Raw genomic sequence first — 17690 nt, forward strand, 5'->3', positions numbered from 1 at the left:
TTGTTTTCTGGAAGAAACTATATGACCCCTAAATGATTAAAAATATTGCTAACTGCTGACAGGTATAATATTTCCAACCTGTAGTAAGGAGAAGACATTGACTTAAGGGATTGGAAATGATCTTGGTTATCCACTCTTCATATATGGAAACATGAATAGTAGTGGAAGTAAAATGACCTTATGGATGCCAGATAGCACAGTAGACAAAATGCCAGCTAGGGGAGTCTGGAAAGCCTGAGTTCAACTTTGGCCTCAGATACTTATTAGCAATATAACCCTGGACAAGTCACTTACCTCAGTTTCCTTATCATAAAATAAGCTGAAGAAGGAAGTAGCAAACTTCTCAAGTATATTTTCCAAGAAAACCTTATATGAAGTTAAAGAAAGATAGACACAATGGAAACTATTCTGTAATAAATATGACCTTGTCAAGTTCATAGAGCTGGTAAAAGTCTCCAAGACTCCAAATCAATTCTTCTGACTAGGCTCAGTGATTTTCATGACACTACTCTGCCTGTATGAATTATCTGCTACTCTTTGTAAAATGGGTTTTAAGGGGAAGAATGAAGGCAGTTTGTTGAGGAAGTTATTGGCTAACATCAGACACAGTATTATAAACATAAAAAAAGCATACATTGACTGTATTTGGCTATCTGTTTGAGATACTCATTAACTGTTTTCTGTAGATGTAAACGGTTTTCCTTAAAAGAAAAGGAGGTGGAAAGACTTTAATAACTCTAACGTGTGCTGTTTATTAGAGAAGATGCAGGGTTCTTAGAGAAGATGAAAGAAATTATTCATGATTGATGATGATGATGATGATCTTGATGATGATGATATTTTAAATGACTTGGATCAAGTTCATCTTTATCACTTAATATTTGTGTAACCTGGAAAAATCAATAGACTTTCCTGAAACTTATTGTTCTCATCTGAAGATGGGCATCATATTTACTTTCACTATTTTTCTAACAAAGTGTTATGAGAAAAGTAATTTGTAAACCACAAAACACTCTATTTGGGGGATGAAGGGAGTTCCTTAATCAATCTGATGAAATTATAGAGAGGTGAGTTTTTGTTGGGACCTTGATATTATTATCCTATAGAGCGAATATCAATGTCTTTTAATCTGGAACAAAGTATTCTGGAGTATGGTCTGAATCAGATTAAAATATAATTGGAGATAAGACAGTAAAGTTAAATTTTAAAAATAGATACAATTATATCTCAACACTAAATCAGTCTGTGGCTAGCAGGAATACTTATGTTCAGTTCAGTAGCCCCTGTTTCCATGTGATTTTTAGACTACTTCTCTGGAGAAAGAGTTTGATCAATGGGGTGTATTACCGAGATGAATTTGTTTGTTTGGCTTACAGTGTTGCATGATATACTATATTATCTTGTGAGGAGAAAATCTTTTGTGCTGTCTTATAAAAGAGAAGCTATAGACTCTTCTTATCCTTTTGCCTTTTTTTCAGGAAAGTTAAAATTAGCTTAGGGCCCTTGGAAGAAGAAAACCTTCCCCTTACAACCACTTATATTGTAAAGCATATAGCAGCAGTGGAGAAGAGAAATACATAGTCCAACTACTAAGAGCTCTTGAATCTCGTCTTCTGCAGATGTGTTGAGAGTACTCCGGGGATTTTCTTCTAGCACCTCCAAATTCAAAAGCTCAATAATGTAGCCTTCAATCGAGAATGGTGTTTTCCTAAGAGATCCAGAGAAGTACAAGAGTTTAGAGAAGAGAATCACATATATAGTCCCTAAAGAGGTATAAGTTTCAAATGACTTTTTTGCTTTCTATTATTATGACTTGTTTAGTGTATGTGGTTCCAGTGAGGGGAAAGAATGACTGCTTAGTATACAGAATATTTTTCTGAGAAAGCTCAGTAAAGTTCTATACACAACAAGGTACAAATGAATCTGGGAGCTGAATGGGGGAAATGGGATTCACTAGACTATCTAGCTTTGCTGTATGAGCAACAACCCCAAGTTTTTTTTTTTCCTTTCAAGAAAGCCCAAACTAAAGTACTATGTGTCTGAAGGATTTTTCTGGTCCTAGGGTAGATGGGCCTTACTAGAAAAGGGGGAAAGTGTATTTTCTACTAATCATCTATTGTGGAAGTTTGTGTGTTTAGTTTTAACAGGTAGAATAAAAATCAAAAATATGTTGTAGCTACCTAACAATGAAATAACAATTTAAGTAGAATCAACAATCATGTTTAGGTAAAGAACCCATTACATATTATACTTATATTGAATATATTATATATGTTTAATTCTGAGATTAATAGCAACATTGATAAAAGTAGACAATAGCTAAAGGAAAGTGACTAGCACAAAAAGTAATCCAGGATCCATTTCATTGTAACAGTTTCAATAACATTTTTCAAATAACATTTAAGAAAAAATGATCATATTAAAATTTAAAAAATCAATTTAATGTAATTTTACCACTTGTTAGGGTCTATTAGTGGGACTAAGAGGACTTTGCAGAAGATGGGCTAGTTAATGGCAAAATATTGGCTTTAGATGTAATCATAAATGGAAGATTACATAATTTAAATCAAATCACTCAAGGGAAGTAGACTAGGGCAACCTGCCAACTCTCTCATCTTGAACCAGAAAGACCACCTCCAGATTAGGAAAGCTCAGAGAAAGGATAAAATCATGGGGATCACCAAGAAGATTCAGGCATTTAGGTTCTAACACAAAGAAAAAGATCACTCTAGTCTTTTGCATGCATTTGATTAATGGTTTCACCAACTACTTTCTGATATTTCTAGGTCTTGATGTGAAGGCAGCTCCAAGATCAGAGATACTGAAGTGTTTTACATTTAAGGCAGGAGAGAAATCATATTCAGGGGATCTGAAATTCCTATGATAGATAGGGAAATATCAATAGTTAGAAAATTAGAAGTTTCTAAACTAAAAAGATAAGGAGAAAGAAACGTGCATTAACTAGAAGGGGAAAATGTGGTTAGAATATGGACAGTTTATTGGGTTGCGAAAGATTACTGAAAAAAACATAGAACTTTCTGAATTGTTATAGTATTTAGTGTAAGATTTGGCTTTGGAATACCTGAAGACTAATTAGGACAGAAATCAAGAAGTAAAGAAAAAATAATTATATAATTGCTATGTGTCAAACACTGTATTGGTCTCTGAGAATACAAACTAAATATTAAAAAAATCACTTCCCTCAAAAACTTAAATTTTATTAATCAGGAGATATTTTGATATATGTAGCATCCTTTTTAATATTACTTCCTCAGTTCCCACGTGCCTTTTTAGGTCAGGCCCCTAGAAAACAACTACTCTCCCTCAGAGTTCTAGGGATAACTCTGAAAGTCTGGTGCCTAACACTGCTAATTACAAACACTTACCAATGCATTCATCATTAACAATTCACTAGTTAGGTTTAATGAGCTTTTGCAAAAGCTATATTTACTAAAAAGCACAATATGTTCAAAAACCTTCATCCCAAAAAGTTTTCATTCTTCCCTTGCACATGTCTTTGGGAAACTGGGTTCAAACTAAAATTACTATGGTAATAAAAAATAAAGTAGTATCTTTAAGTTCCTAGTTACTAGAAGTTCATTTCTTTTCATAAAATGTCCCTTAGACGTAATGTTCAATGAGACTATGAATGTTAGTGCCTCTGTTGAGTCCATTACCAACACTTATTTTCTCTGTGCCATGATGAATATCACTCCTTCAAACTGTCACCACCATTTAGTTACTTTTTTTCTCTCAGAGCTGTCTATAGATACTTCTTCTCCAGTGAGCTTCTATTGTGGTGACAGCCACTGTTACCAAGCACCCATAGAGTAAAGGCAAGGACTCATCTGACCTCTCTCCAAAATCCCTTTCAAACACCTTTAAATAATTCCCTAAAACACATTCTGGAATGACAGAACCCAAAAAGGGAAGTGGTAAAATAATTTTTCCAACCCAAAACAACATAGAAGTTTAGCATCTGGGTGAGAGTGGAGGGCATTCTACTGTAGGCTATACTATCTCCAGACTTAGCTCTAGCAACCAGGAATAGGTACTTGGAATAACTGAATTAGCAATGGCAATGGTTGATTTTGGAGCTCTCAGCTCATGAATTGTAAGGGGACAAAACTGTTGGAATCTTTAAAAACTGCTACTTCATTTGAGTTGATAGATTATTGATCTGATCTTACAAGAAGATGTTTTGGGTCAGAATCTGAAACAAGGTACTAAGTAGAACTAATTGATACAATGCTTGTGTTCACACCTTTACTCATTGGAGTTCACAAGTATGGGAGATTCACAAAGTTAACTGTGTAACTTTGTGAATCCACACCTCCCTTGAAGCTCTTAGGGCCAGAGAGCACTATGGGAGAAACCCATAATCCCTCTCTCTCGTATTCCACAATTCCTCTCTCTCATATATGAGACAGACAAAGGCTCTCTGTCAGATTTCAGCTGAATTACTCCAGAAACCCTCTCTCCGAGGCAAGAGAGATCCATTCCATTTTCCACTTGGCTGGCTGCAGGACTGAAGGATAAACCTTTGGATTTGAAGACATTCAGAGGGAGCTCTTGCAACCAAGCAGAGAGATAGGACTCTAAGGTAATCGGGCTATATTGGAGACAATAAAAGATCTGAACTTTTATCACCTGGCTGCGTTTTGAATAATTATTACTTTTTTTTTTTTGAATTCTCTACATGTATTTGGAAAAATACTAATTTCAAGATTAAAAAAATAAAATTTTAAATATACTATATGAAATCTTTCTAATGTAAACTTTTTCCCTCTTCTTACTCTCATTGGCCTCCCTCCTCTTTTATCTCAGTCTTTTTCCTCTGTCTTCCTTCCCTCCCCTTGTCCTTTTTTCTCTATTCTGCTGGCCTTATCTCTGTCAGCACTCACTAGGTCTTTTCCAGTCTTTTACTGGGGCTGCTGATATGTCTTGTTCGATTCCAATTGTGGTTCTCACTTATATGAATTTTTTTTTTTTTTTTGGTTTCTTCCAAAATTTTCTCTTTGATCTATGGGTTTCTAAATTTAGCACGAACATTCTGATGTTTTCCACAATGGATTTCGTTGAGATGGTATTGGGGGATTGTTTTTTTTCCTATTTTGACATTTTCCCCTCATGTCCTAGCATTCCAGGACAGTATTCCCAAATTATTGCTTGCATTACTATATTAAGGTTCTTTTTTTGGTCAAAATGTTCAGGTAGTCCAGTTCTTCAGTTTTCTATTCCTAATCTGTTCTCCAGATCTGTCTTTTAAGTTATGTTTCACAATGTTCAATTTGTTTTCAATATTTACAATCTCTATTGTCATTTCTTGGTTGTTCTTCACTTCTATGACTTCCTGTTAAGTCCCGATTAGCTCACTGGAGGCCATAGGATCAGACCGAATCAGGAGAAGTAAAAGTCTTTGGCCCTTAGGAGGAGAAGTGAAAGCAGCAGGCAAACTGCCATAGGCTCGCCCAAAGATGTATCTTCGATTGTCCCTGTCCAAAGTCACCAACTTCTCTCCTTCTTGTCCTGCTGCAAAGATAGTCTCTGGCCTCTGTCCCTCTGCCCTCTAATCCTTGCCTATGATTATCTTAACAGCAAACATTCACCCAGCAGCAACTGTGAGAAGAGCCATTTATCCAAACATATGCTAATAGAGTCATTGTCTCATATCCAATGAGTAATTACCCTTAACTGCTCCTCCTCTCATTCAAGCACACTTTTTTTCAGCATTTCAGCCCTTTACAAAAGCTTCCCATTGCCAATCGTCATTTTTCAAAGACTTTATTTTCATCTTGAGACTCCTTTCTGCCTTTGAAAGTTTTTTTTTTTTTTTTTTTTTTTAATACTTTGGGTTTTTCTTGGAAACATTTTTTTTTCCTGGTTACTTTTTTCTCAGTTTCTTTTGATTTTAAGTACTTTTTTGAGCTCTACACATTTTCTTTGGTTTTGCCGCCATTGCACATTACTCTTCAGGGTAAAAGCTTTTTTTACTGAAGTGTCATCCTCTGAAGATGAACTCTTGTCTTCCCTGTTCTGATAATATATTTTAATGGTGGGGTGCTTCCTTGCAGGTGTGTTTTTTAAAACGAGGAATGATTATTGAGCTCTTTTAATTGATGTATGGGGAGGGGGGAGAGTTCTTCAAGCTTCCTTTCTGAAGTGCCCTCTGACCAGGAACCCCGAGGACTCTGACCAAGGACCCCAAGGCAAGAGCTCCCCTTGCCTGCAAGTCAAGCATCCCGGATCCACTGCCTCTGCACCCGCCCAGAGCTGGATCCTCGCCAGGGCCACGGCCTCAGTGCCATGTCCAAGTGACACAGCTGGACCTGGCTGCCGTCCTAGTCAGCCCAGCTTCCCTCAGGCCTCCAGGACTCAGACCTCAACTTGACAAGAGAGTGTGGGAGAGAAAAGTGTCTGTGCTTCTTCCTGAGGCTCTGGCCGCTCCCGGCTTAGCTGAGGGGCCCCACTTGTTTCAGGGGATTTAGCCTGGAGGTGTTGCCACTTTAGAGAGGTTCCTCACCAGTCCCATGGCTTTTTTCCCAACCCTTTGGGTTGTGTGTGAAGGACCCCCTGTGATACCCCAAGTCTAATTTGTATGTCTACATTTCTCTAAGTTAACGCTTTGTTCCCTTTGTGGGGGAATTTTGTAGAGCCCAATCACCTCACCTTCCTAGTCCCCTCCAGAGCAAAAGTTTTTAAAACAGGACCAAAATGAACCTTGTTGTCCCCCACCGTTTTCCTTCGGGATTTGGGAGGAGTGCTTGGGAAGTGTTGCTGGAGGAGGTTTTGACTGGGGAGCCGAGGCTGGCTGGAATGTTCTGGTGCTCCTCGAGGACCCCCTAGTTTTCCCAGTACAACATGGCGGAGGTTGTTCGGGTGCTGCAGACTCTTCTCCCCGGGGAGAACTCCTTGTCAGGACTGGGGACGTTTTGTTGTTCTTGCCAGGAGCAATGATTAATTAAAGGCCAGTAAAGTGGAGAGATTGGTCAAGAGGAGGAGCTTCTTCCCGGTGACAAATAGAGGAAGCTCTGGAAGAAACTTCCGGGGATGTCTTGGCCACCATTGTCAGGACTGGGGATATTTTTGTATTTCAAGGAACACTCATGATTTTGATTGGCCTAACTTGGGTCGCTCCTGGGGGGTAGAGGTCCTCCTCCCTGAGCCCAAGGGAAGGGAGGTTGGTAGAGAACTCTCGAGGATGTCCCCCCGTTAGATGGCGGGGCCGGGAACCCTTTGGCCGGCCTCCGCCAGGGAGCAGCCATGACCCAGCCTGGATCGGTTGTTAGAGCCGCTGCATCTGCCCCCTCGGGGCGCACAGAGGAGCCTAAGAGCCTGGTGTCGGAGCATGTCTTCACTTCTTTGGACAGCATAAAATGTTTCCTCTTCTGAGGAAAATCGGCTCCTTGCCCAGGACAGGCCGGGGTGGCTTTTGGATCACCAACGTGAGGCGGTTACTAAAGGAACTCTCAAGGGAACACGAGCTGTGTCAACAGCAAATTTCCTCCCTGAGGATGGGGCCACAATGTCCTTTCCTTCCGATTTTGGCCTTACCGCACTGCTCTCCTCCTGGACCTCGAGGTCCTGCACCTGCACATTTTCCCTCTCTGACAAAGGTGCGGTATGTTGACTTCGAACTAGTACTGCTTTGGCTTTCTGCAGTAGGCCCTTTCAATCCTCCTGGACGGAATCATGGGTAGCTATCCGATTTTTTTTCCCCATGGCGTTGACCAAATATTTCCTAAGTTCCTGGTCACCAGAGACTTCTGCAGTGAAAGTAAGGTCCTTGGTTCCCAAGCTTGGCCACCAAATATAATGACCGCATATTTAAAGTCAGACGGAGTCAGGAATTCTTCAATCTTCAATATTTATTGAAGTGAAGAGATGAATAAGGATTGGGAGAGCAATAAGGGCAAGAAAGATTGCCACAGCAATATGGGCAGCTGCGACAGGAAGCCAGCTAACAGAGGGGGATCTGAGCTGAAAAGCCGTCGCAATGGCAATGCCGCCTATAGACTGTTAGTATGAAAAGTGTAGGTGCTTAATAGACAGTTTACATGCTGAAGTGAATAAAGTACTAGAACTGCAGTGAAGAAACCATATTTCTGAGCTCAAATCTTTGGCTTTACTTAACAAGTTGTGATGTCTGACTGTGGGAAAACCACTTAGTGCTGTTTACCTCAGTTTCCTCATTTACAGATGTGTAAAATGAACTGGAGAAAGATATGGCAAACCACTTCAGTCTCTTTGCCAAGAAAATCCCCATATGAGATCATGAAAAGTTAGACTGAAATAACTGAACAATAAATGGATAATAATGTTCTCTAAGGTCCTTTGTAGCTCTATACTTCTAGAAATAAACCTAAATTTCCATAATCCTTGTGTAAGAGATGGTTACATATAACAATCCTTTTGTTAAGCATCCTTACTTCTTCTTTATCTTGTGCCAATTGTTGAATCATCTATTTGAAAAAAACGCCCAAGATGGATCATGGTCAGTGGGAGAAGAGAACATTTTTCATTTTCAGTGAAAAGTTTCCTTTTTAGATTTCTCTTGAGTTCTGTGCTTGTAGATCAAATTTTTTGTTAAGCTCTGGCTTTTTCATCAGAAATACATGAAATTTGCCTACTTTGTTGAATGTCCATCTTCTTCCCTGGAAAAAGATGCTCAATCTCGCTAGGTAAGTTATTTTTGGTTGCATACCAAGTTCCTTAGCCTTTCGGAATATCATATTCCAGGCCCTTCGATCCTTTAATGTGGATGCTGCCAGATCCTGGGGTGATCCTTATTGTGGCTCCTTGATACTTGAATTGGGTTTTTCTAGCCGCTTGCAGTATTTTTTCCTTCGCCTGAGGGTTCTGGCATTTGGCCACTATATTCCTTGGTGTTTTGATTTTAGGATCCCTTTCAGTAGGGGATCGATGAATTCTTTCAATGTCTATTTTACCTTCTGTTTCTATAACTTCTGGGCAGTTCTCTTTGATAATTTCCTGGAAAATAGTGTCCAGGCTCTTTTTTTCATCATACTTTTCTGGAAGTCTGATGATTCTCAGGTTGTCTCTCCTGGATCTGTTTTCCGGGTCTGTTGCCTTCCCCAGAAGGTATTTCACATTCTTTTCCATTGTTTGATTTTTTTGGATTTGCTTGACTGATTCTTCTTGTCTCCTCGAGTCATTCAATTCCAATTGTTCGACCCTGATTTTCAGTGAGGTATTTTCTTCACTCACTTTTTTAAGATCTTTTTCTAATTGTCCAATTGAGTTCTTTTGTTTTGTGGAATTTTTTTCCATTTCACCAATTTTGTTTTCCAGTTCACCAATCCTATTTTTCAAGGATTTGGTTTCTTTATCCACTCTCTCTTTAACTGACTTCTCCAGGCTCTTTTGCCAAGCCTCCTTCTCCTTTTGCCAAGCCTCTTTCTCCTTTTGCAAAGCCTCCCTCTCCTTTTCCCATTTTTCTTCTAGCTCCCTTGTGAGAGCCTTTTTAATTTCCTCCATGAGATTCATCTGTGCTGAGGAACATATGATCTCCTCCTTTGGGGATTCACCTGGGGACTTTTTGTTTTTAGTCTCCTCAGGCTTTGGAGTCTGCTCTTTATCTGTATAGAAGCTGTCAAGGGTTAAATTCTTTTTCAGTTTCTTGCTCATTCTGTCTAATAATCAAAGACAAACTATCAAAGAAACAGAAGAAAAAAAAACCCTTGAATGGAGGCTGCTTTCTTTGGGGGAGGGGCAGGGTAGTCGTGAGGCACGGGTCCTACTGTGCTATGGCGCCTGCGCTCTGAGATCCGAGCGCGCTGAGACACTGTGGGGGAGGGGTGGCCAGGTCCCGAAAGACTCCAGCTGTTTGGGGTTGTATTCTTCACCCTTGGTGTTTTTAGCTTCTCTGCTGGGCTGCTGACTTGCTGCCGGAGCAAAGTATCTAATCCTGTAGCAAAGCTCTCCCCGCAGAGACGACTGCGATCACGCCCCACCCCCTCTCCGCTCTACTCGGCTCTGAGTTGCTATCTGTGCTCTCGCTGCAGCTGCTGCCTGCAGACTGCTTCCGATCTAATAACCGTCCCCACCCTCGCTCAAAAACAGACCTTTCTTGACGAGTCTCAAGGATGGTTTCTCTTAGTAAGTAATTGTATGTTTTTTTTCAGTCAAGCATTAATTCAGAGGCATGAAATGAAATGGATAGTGAGAGAAAAACACGGAGGTTACACAGCAGTGTGTTTCCTCTCCGCCATCTTCGAGTAATTATTACTCTTAACTGAAACTAAGGCTGCCTCCAGAAAGCTTCCCAGAAACCTGCTCTCTCCCAGAGAGAACCATCTTATATTATGTTTTAAAGAAGAAAATCACCACACAAAACAAGTGATCAAAAAAAGATTATAGACATCCTTTTGCTGGCACAGAGAACAGGACTCTGTTGCTTTGACTATCCTCAGATCTGGGTCACAGTCCTAGGTAGCATCCCCAGAGCAAAAATAATCATGAGTACAGTAGATTTGCGACTCTTGTCACAGTTCCAGAGCAGAAAAGAGATTGCTCACAAACCAGGGCTTAGGTCAGAAAAGTAGTTATTGACATCTCCTTAGATCACACAATCTTGGAAAAACTAAAAATTCATGGTTTCCTAGAAATATCTCTAAAAGAACTGCACCAATAATCAAAAATATGTTGTAGCTACCTACAAGGAAATAGCAATTTAAGTAGAATCAACAGTCATGTTTAGGTAAAGAAGCTCAGGAAGCATAATCCCACTTTAATATAGAATTAAAAGTCAAATAGGATGGAAAAATAAATAAACAATAGAAAATTCTCTATTGAAAATTTCTATGGTGATGAAGATTAAAAACACACACTTAGAAAAAGTCAACAAAATCAAAATTCTTACACCCAACTTTATATATATATATATATAAATGAAAAAAAAATAGGCCAAATGGTAATAGAGGCACAATGAGGAAAAGAATCTCTAGAAATGCCTAATTGACCAAATGGGAAAAAAAGAAATGAAAAAGCTTACTAAAAAAAATAATTCCTTGAAAATTATCTTTGGTCTGCAGTTCCAGCTCTCACTTCTTGTGTTGGCTAAGATGACAAGAAAAAAATAATGAAAAATGTTGGAGGGGTTGTGGGAAAACTGCAATATATTGTTGCTAGAGTTGTGAAATTATCTGGGCATTTTGGAGAAGAATTGGAACTATGCTCAAAGGACTTTAAAACTGTATGCTCTTTGATCCAGCAGTGTCTCTACTAAGTCTGTCTCCCACAGAGACAATAAAAAAGAGAAAAGGATTCATATGTGCAAAAATGTTTATACCTGCTCTTTTTGTAGTAACAAAGAATTGGAGATTGAGTAGATGCCCATCAGTTGGGAAATGGCTAAAGAAGTTATGGTGTATGAAGATAATGGAATATTATTGTTCTATAACAAATTATGATTAAGGTGTTTTCAGAAAATCCTGGAAAGACCTACATGAACTGATATTGAGTGAAATTAGTAGAAGCAGGAGAATGTTATATATAGTAAAAACAAGATTATGTGATAATAAACTGTGATAGATTTAACACTTCTCAACAATGTGGTGTTTCAAGGCAATTCCAATAGACTTAGTATATAATTTGCCAGTCATATCAAGAAAGGGAACTATGGAGATTTATTGTGGATTTTTTAAAAATTCATCTTTTTGTTTGTTTGTTTCTTCTTTCTTTCCTTCCTTCCTTCTTCTTCTTCTCTCTCTCTCTCTTTCTCTCTATCTCCATCTCTCTCCCTCCTCTCTCATTAATTTTTTTTCCCTTTTGGTCTGATTTTTCTTGCCCAAAATGAAAACTATGAAATATTTTTTAAATGATTATACATATTTAACCTATGTCAGATTGCTTGCTGTATTGGGAAAAGGGGAGGTAAGAAAGTAAGAAGGAAAATTTAGAACAAAATTTTACAAAAATGAATGTTGAAAACTATTTTACATATATTTGGAAAAATAAAACACCATTATTTTTTTTTTAATTAAAAAAAAAAGAATATTAGAATTGGCTAAGACATCAAGATGTAATCAAAACCAAAAGAATGAAAACATAGAAGGTAACTTTTATTAGAAAAAATAGCTGATCTGGAAAATAGATTCCAGAGAAATCATTTTAAAATAATTAGACTTCCTGAAAGCCATGATCAAAAAAGATCCAAGACATCATCTTTCAAGAAATTATCAAGAGGGTGTTCTTGCACCTGATGTTCTAGAACAAGAGGGTAAAATAAGAAATGAAAAAATTCACCTATCACCTTCTGAAAGAGATAACAAACTGAAAATCCCCATAAATATTATAGTCAAATCTCTGGAACAAGGAGAAAATATTGCAAGCAGTGACAAAGAAACAATTCAAATATCATAATCAGAATGACACAAGATATAGCAACTTCTATATTAAAGGACTGAAGTGCTTGGAATATAAAATTCCAGAAGCTAGTAATAGAGCTAGTATTATAACCAAGAATAGATATATCCAGCAAAACTAAATATGAACCTTCTTGGGGAGGGTAGGGGTAATGAATATTCAATGAAATAGAAGACTTTCAAGTATTCCTGATGAAAAGACTAGAGCTAAAAAGAAAATTGGATTTTCAGATGTAAGACTCAAGAGAAGCATAAAAAGGTAAACAGAAATCATAAGGGGCTCAATAAGATTAAATTATTTATATTACTATATGGGAAAATTAAATTAAAGGGTGTAAAAAGGGAGAAAGGGAAAGGGAAAGGTGTAATGGAATAAGTTATATCACATAAAAGAGGCAAGAAATAGATTTTATAATTGAGGAAATGAGGGAAGTGGCAGGGAATTCTTGAATCTTATTGAAATTGACACAAAGGGGGAATTATATGCATATTCATTTGAGTATAAAAATCTATCTTATCATAAAGGAAAATAGGAGGAGAAAGAGATTAGAAAAGGAAGTAAGATGTTCATAGAAGGAAGGGGCAAATTGTGGGAGGCAGAAGTTAGTAGAAAAACATGTTTGAGGAGGGACAGGGTAAAAGGAGAGAGAGAATAGAATAGAGTGAGAAATAAGATGGATGAAAATACAGTTAGCAATCCTAAACATAAAAAAGACTTGAAGCAAGTTTCTCTGCTAAATAACTCATCTCTCAATTAGAGAAATGATTCAAATTTATAAACATAAAAAACATTCTCCAGTTGATAAAAAATCTAAAATATGAAGTCATTTTTCAGGTAAAGTAATCAAAGCTATAAATTTATTGGAGAAATTAAAATTCTAAAAATTCTGAGTACTATCTCACACCTATTAATTAGCTAATAGAACAGAGTAGGATAATAATAAATGTTAAAGGAGATGTGGAAAAATTTGAAACATTAATGAATTGTTGATGGAGTTGTGAACTAATTTAACTTAAAGTACAGAAATTTTGTTCTATAAGACAAAGTTGTCCTATAAAACCATGCATACTCCAGTATTAGGACTCTACCCCAAAATATAAAAAATGATTTATATGTACGTCAATACTTATGGCAGCTCTTTTCAGGAGGCAAAGAACTAAAAATTGAAGCAATGCATAACAAGTGGGGAATGTCTGAACAAACTGTGGCATATAATTGTGATGGAATACTGTTGTGTTATAAGAAATGATGAGCTAGATACTCTCAGGGAAACCTAGAAAGACTTACATGAACTATGCAAAGTGAAATGAGTAGAAGCAAGAAAATATTGTGCATAGTAACTACAGCAGTATTGTAAAATGTTCCCCTGTGAATAACTTAGTTATTGTCAGCAAAACAATTGTCTAAGACAATTCCAAAAGACTTAAATTGAAAAATGTTGATCATTTCCAGAGACAGAACTGATAGAATCTGAGTAAAAATTGAAGAATACCAATTTTAAAACTTTTTTTTTATTTGGGGTGAATTTTTATTTTCGTCTGTCTTTACTTTCACAACATGACTTACGTGGAAATATATTCTGTACAACTATACATGCATAACCTTTATCAAATGGCTTGCCTTCTAAAGAAGGAATATGGAAAAGGAGGGAGAACATTTGGAACTTATTTCTTAAAAAACAAATATTGAAAATTGTTTTTACATGTAATTGGGTATTACTGTATACCAAGAATGTTCTATGCAATAGTAGAAGTGTTACTATGCAACACTAAGGATAGTGACTAAATCTGTGATTTACTTGGTATAAGATAGTTTTATGTAAGAAAATTCCTTTTGTCATTCTCTACAATTCAAAGTCTGAAAAATATCCACAGCACTAAAAGGTCAAGATATTTTCTGTCACATAACCAACATGTGTCATAAATGGAACTGATCAGCATTTGATATTTTATGAAACAACTATTTCAGAGAAATAGGAGAGCATATAATAATACATAAAAAATGATGTCCTATTTGGTATATGAATATTAATTTTAAAAACTATGTAATGGCTAGTGGTTCCCATTGGCATCTTTATTAGAGGATAAACCTGAACAAGAGCCTTAAAAATAATTTCCCTATTGGGGAGATTTTATTCCAGATTCTTGCCTTCTAGTGGCTAACCTAATCAAAAATCAAACTTTGTTTCTCCAGCTTCATCATTATATTGACCACTGTGACCTCACAGGATGTGACTTTTCTGCAATAAAATACACAAAATAGATGATATGCAGCATGACAGTTGGAAATATATTGATTTTGGAGTCAGGAGACCTAGATTTGGATATCACATTTAAAACCAAAATATCTCTATGCCATATTTTATCATGTAGAAAATAAGTTGGATCTCTTTGAGTTTTTTTTTTTTTTTTTTCATTTGACCTACCTACTTCAGACTATTAGTCATCATTCTAGTTCAAGATCACTAAGTGTTCTTATCAGGAGAAATGAAGTAGCAAATCACCAGGTACTTCTAGGTTAGAGTCACCTTGGTAGACTGAAACCAGAAAGAATCAGGAAATGATAAGTCTAGAGCTAGAAGTGACAGTTAAAACCATTTAATTCAACAGTTTTATCTTATAGATAAAAACACTAAGATCCAGGGAAGTTAAGTGACTTGCTTAAAAAACACACATATAGTAGTTGTCAGAGGAAAAAATATAACCTAAGCTCTCTGACTTCAGATATACTGATATTTCATCTATATTAAACTGTCTCAAGAGAACTCTTCTTAGTTAATAAGACAGTCACATAATTAAATTACTCTCTGAATTCTGAGGGTTGAAGAGATATCTGGTACTTATAATAGTCTCTTCCCTGTGTCATTATTCTGATAGATGGCATTGAATCTCTATTTTAGCAGCCTTATTTAAAAAAAAAAAAAAAAGCTGAATAGTCATGACTATTTGTTTTCTTCCTAGTGTAAAATTATTAAAAACTGAGATAGGGAATTATGGGAAGATGATGAAATAAGGCAAGACATTACTTGGCCTCCTAAATCCCTGCTCCTCCCCATAACCTCCATAATTTAAAATAATGCCCAAAAGGAACTTTCAGAGTAGCCAATACCAAATGGTTTTGATAACTGCTACTTTATAATATAATTTTAGATCTGGTACAGCTAGGCCAACTTCATGTTTTTTTTTTTCCATTAATTTCCTTGAAATTCTTGACCTTTTGTTTTTCCATATGAACATTGTTGCTATTTTCTCTGGGTCACTAAAATAGTTTTTGGGGAGTCTGATTGGTATAGCGTTAAACAAATAGATTAGTTTAGGTAGTATTGTCATCTTTATTATATTTGCTCACCCTATCCAAGAGCATTTAATATTTTTCCAATTGGTTAGGTTTGACTTTATTTGTGTGGAAAGTGTTTTGTAGTTTTGTTCATATAGTTTCTGATTTTCCCTTGGCAGATAGATTCCAAACATTTTATACTATCGGTAGTTTCTTTAAATGGAATTTCTCTTTGTAACTCTTAAATGTTGGATTTTGTTAGTGATATATAAGAATGCTGCTGATTTATATGGGTTTATTTTGTATCCTGCAACTTTGCTAAAAGTGTGGATTATTTCTAATAGCTTCTTAGTAGAATCTCTAGGGTTCTCTAAGTATACCATCATATCATCAGCAAAGAGTGATAATCTGGTTTCCATATTACCTAATCTAATTCCTTTAATCTCTTTCTCAACTCTTATGGCCAAAGCTAGCATTTCTAATACAACATTGAATAGTAATGGTGATAGTGGATAACCTTGTTTTATTCCTGATCATATTGGGAATAGTTCCATTTTATCCCCATTACATATGATGCTTACTGATGGTTTTAAATAAATGCTATTGATTATTTTAAAGAAAACTCCATTTATTCCTATTCTCTCAAATGTTTTTAATAGGAATGGATGTTGGATTTTATCAAGTGCTTTTTCTGCATCTATTAAGATAATCATATGGTTTTTGTTAATTTGGTTACTGATATGGTCAATTATACTAATAGTTTTCCTAATATTGAACCAACCCTGCATTCCTGGTATAAATCCTACTTCATCGTGGTGTATTATCCTGGGGATGATTTTCTGTAGTCTTTTTGCTAATATCTTATTTAAAATTTTAGCATTAATATTCATTAGGGAGATTAGTCTATAATTTTCTTTCTCTGTTTTCAACCTGTCTGGTTTAAGTATCAGTACCATGTCTGTGTCATAAAAGGAATTTGGTAGGACTCCTCCAATCCCTATTTTTTCCAAATAGTTTATATAGTATTGGGGCTAATTGTTCTTTAAATGTTTGGTATAATTCACATGTAAATCCATCTGGTCCTGGGGATTTTCTTTTTCTTTTTTTTTTTTTTAAAGTGAGTTGATTAATAGCTTGTTCTATTTCTTTTTCTGAAATGGGACTATTTAAGCAATTTACTTCTTCCTCTGTTAATCTGGGAAGCCTATATTTTTGTAGGTACTTATCCATTTCACTTAGGTTATCAAAATTATTGGCATAAAGTTGGGCAAAGTAACTCCCCTTTGCTAACTTCAAAATAGAGTGTTCAGGACCTATAGAAGTTTTGTGAAATCTTGATTGCTTTCCCACAATTTTAAAATTTTTTTTTTTTCTTGTCGCTTGCATAAGCAAAAGTTTTTCTTTAACCTGGAAATTGTGAAATTTGACAATGACATTCCTGTAAATCTATCCCACTACCTCACCCTATTGTAGCAACTATCTTTTTCAGGTAATGATTGGTGGATTCTTTCTATTTCTACCTTACCTTCTTGTTCTAGAACTTCAGATAATTTTCTTTAATAATTTCTTGTAATATTGTATACAGAGTCTTTTTGTGATGATAACTTTTAGGTAGACTGAAAATTCTTTTATTGTCTCTCTTTGATCTGTTTTCTAGATGAATTGTTTTTCTAGTGAGAAGTTTCAGATTCTCTTCTATTTTTTCTAGTTTCATTATAACTTGGTGTCTTATAATGTAATATGATTCCACTTGCCTAATCCTTATTTTTAAGGAGTTATTTTCTTCCTTAAGATTTTGCAACTATGTCCTTTTCTAATGGATTAATGTCCTTATAATTTTCTTGGATTTAAAAAAAAAATGTTTTCTAATTTGTCCTTATTCTCTTATTTGATTTTTGAATTCCTTTTTAAATCCTTCCAAGATTTTCTTTTGGGGTTTGTTTCAATTTGACATTATTCTTTAGGATAGGAGTAGCTTTTTTTTTTTTTTTTTTTGATCTCATTATCTTCCTCTATCTTCTTTTATA

This window comes from Antechinus flavipes, chromosome 3 (assembly GCF_016432865.1).
Source record: "Antechinus flavipes isolate AdamAnt ecotype Samford, QLD, Australia chromosome 3, AdamAnt_v2, whole genome shotgun sequence".
Lineage (NCBI taxonomy): Eukaryota > Metazoa > Chordata > Mammalia > Dasyuromorphia > Dasyuridae > Antechinus > Antechinus flavipes.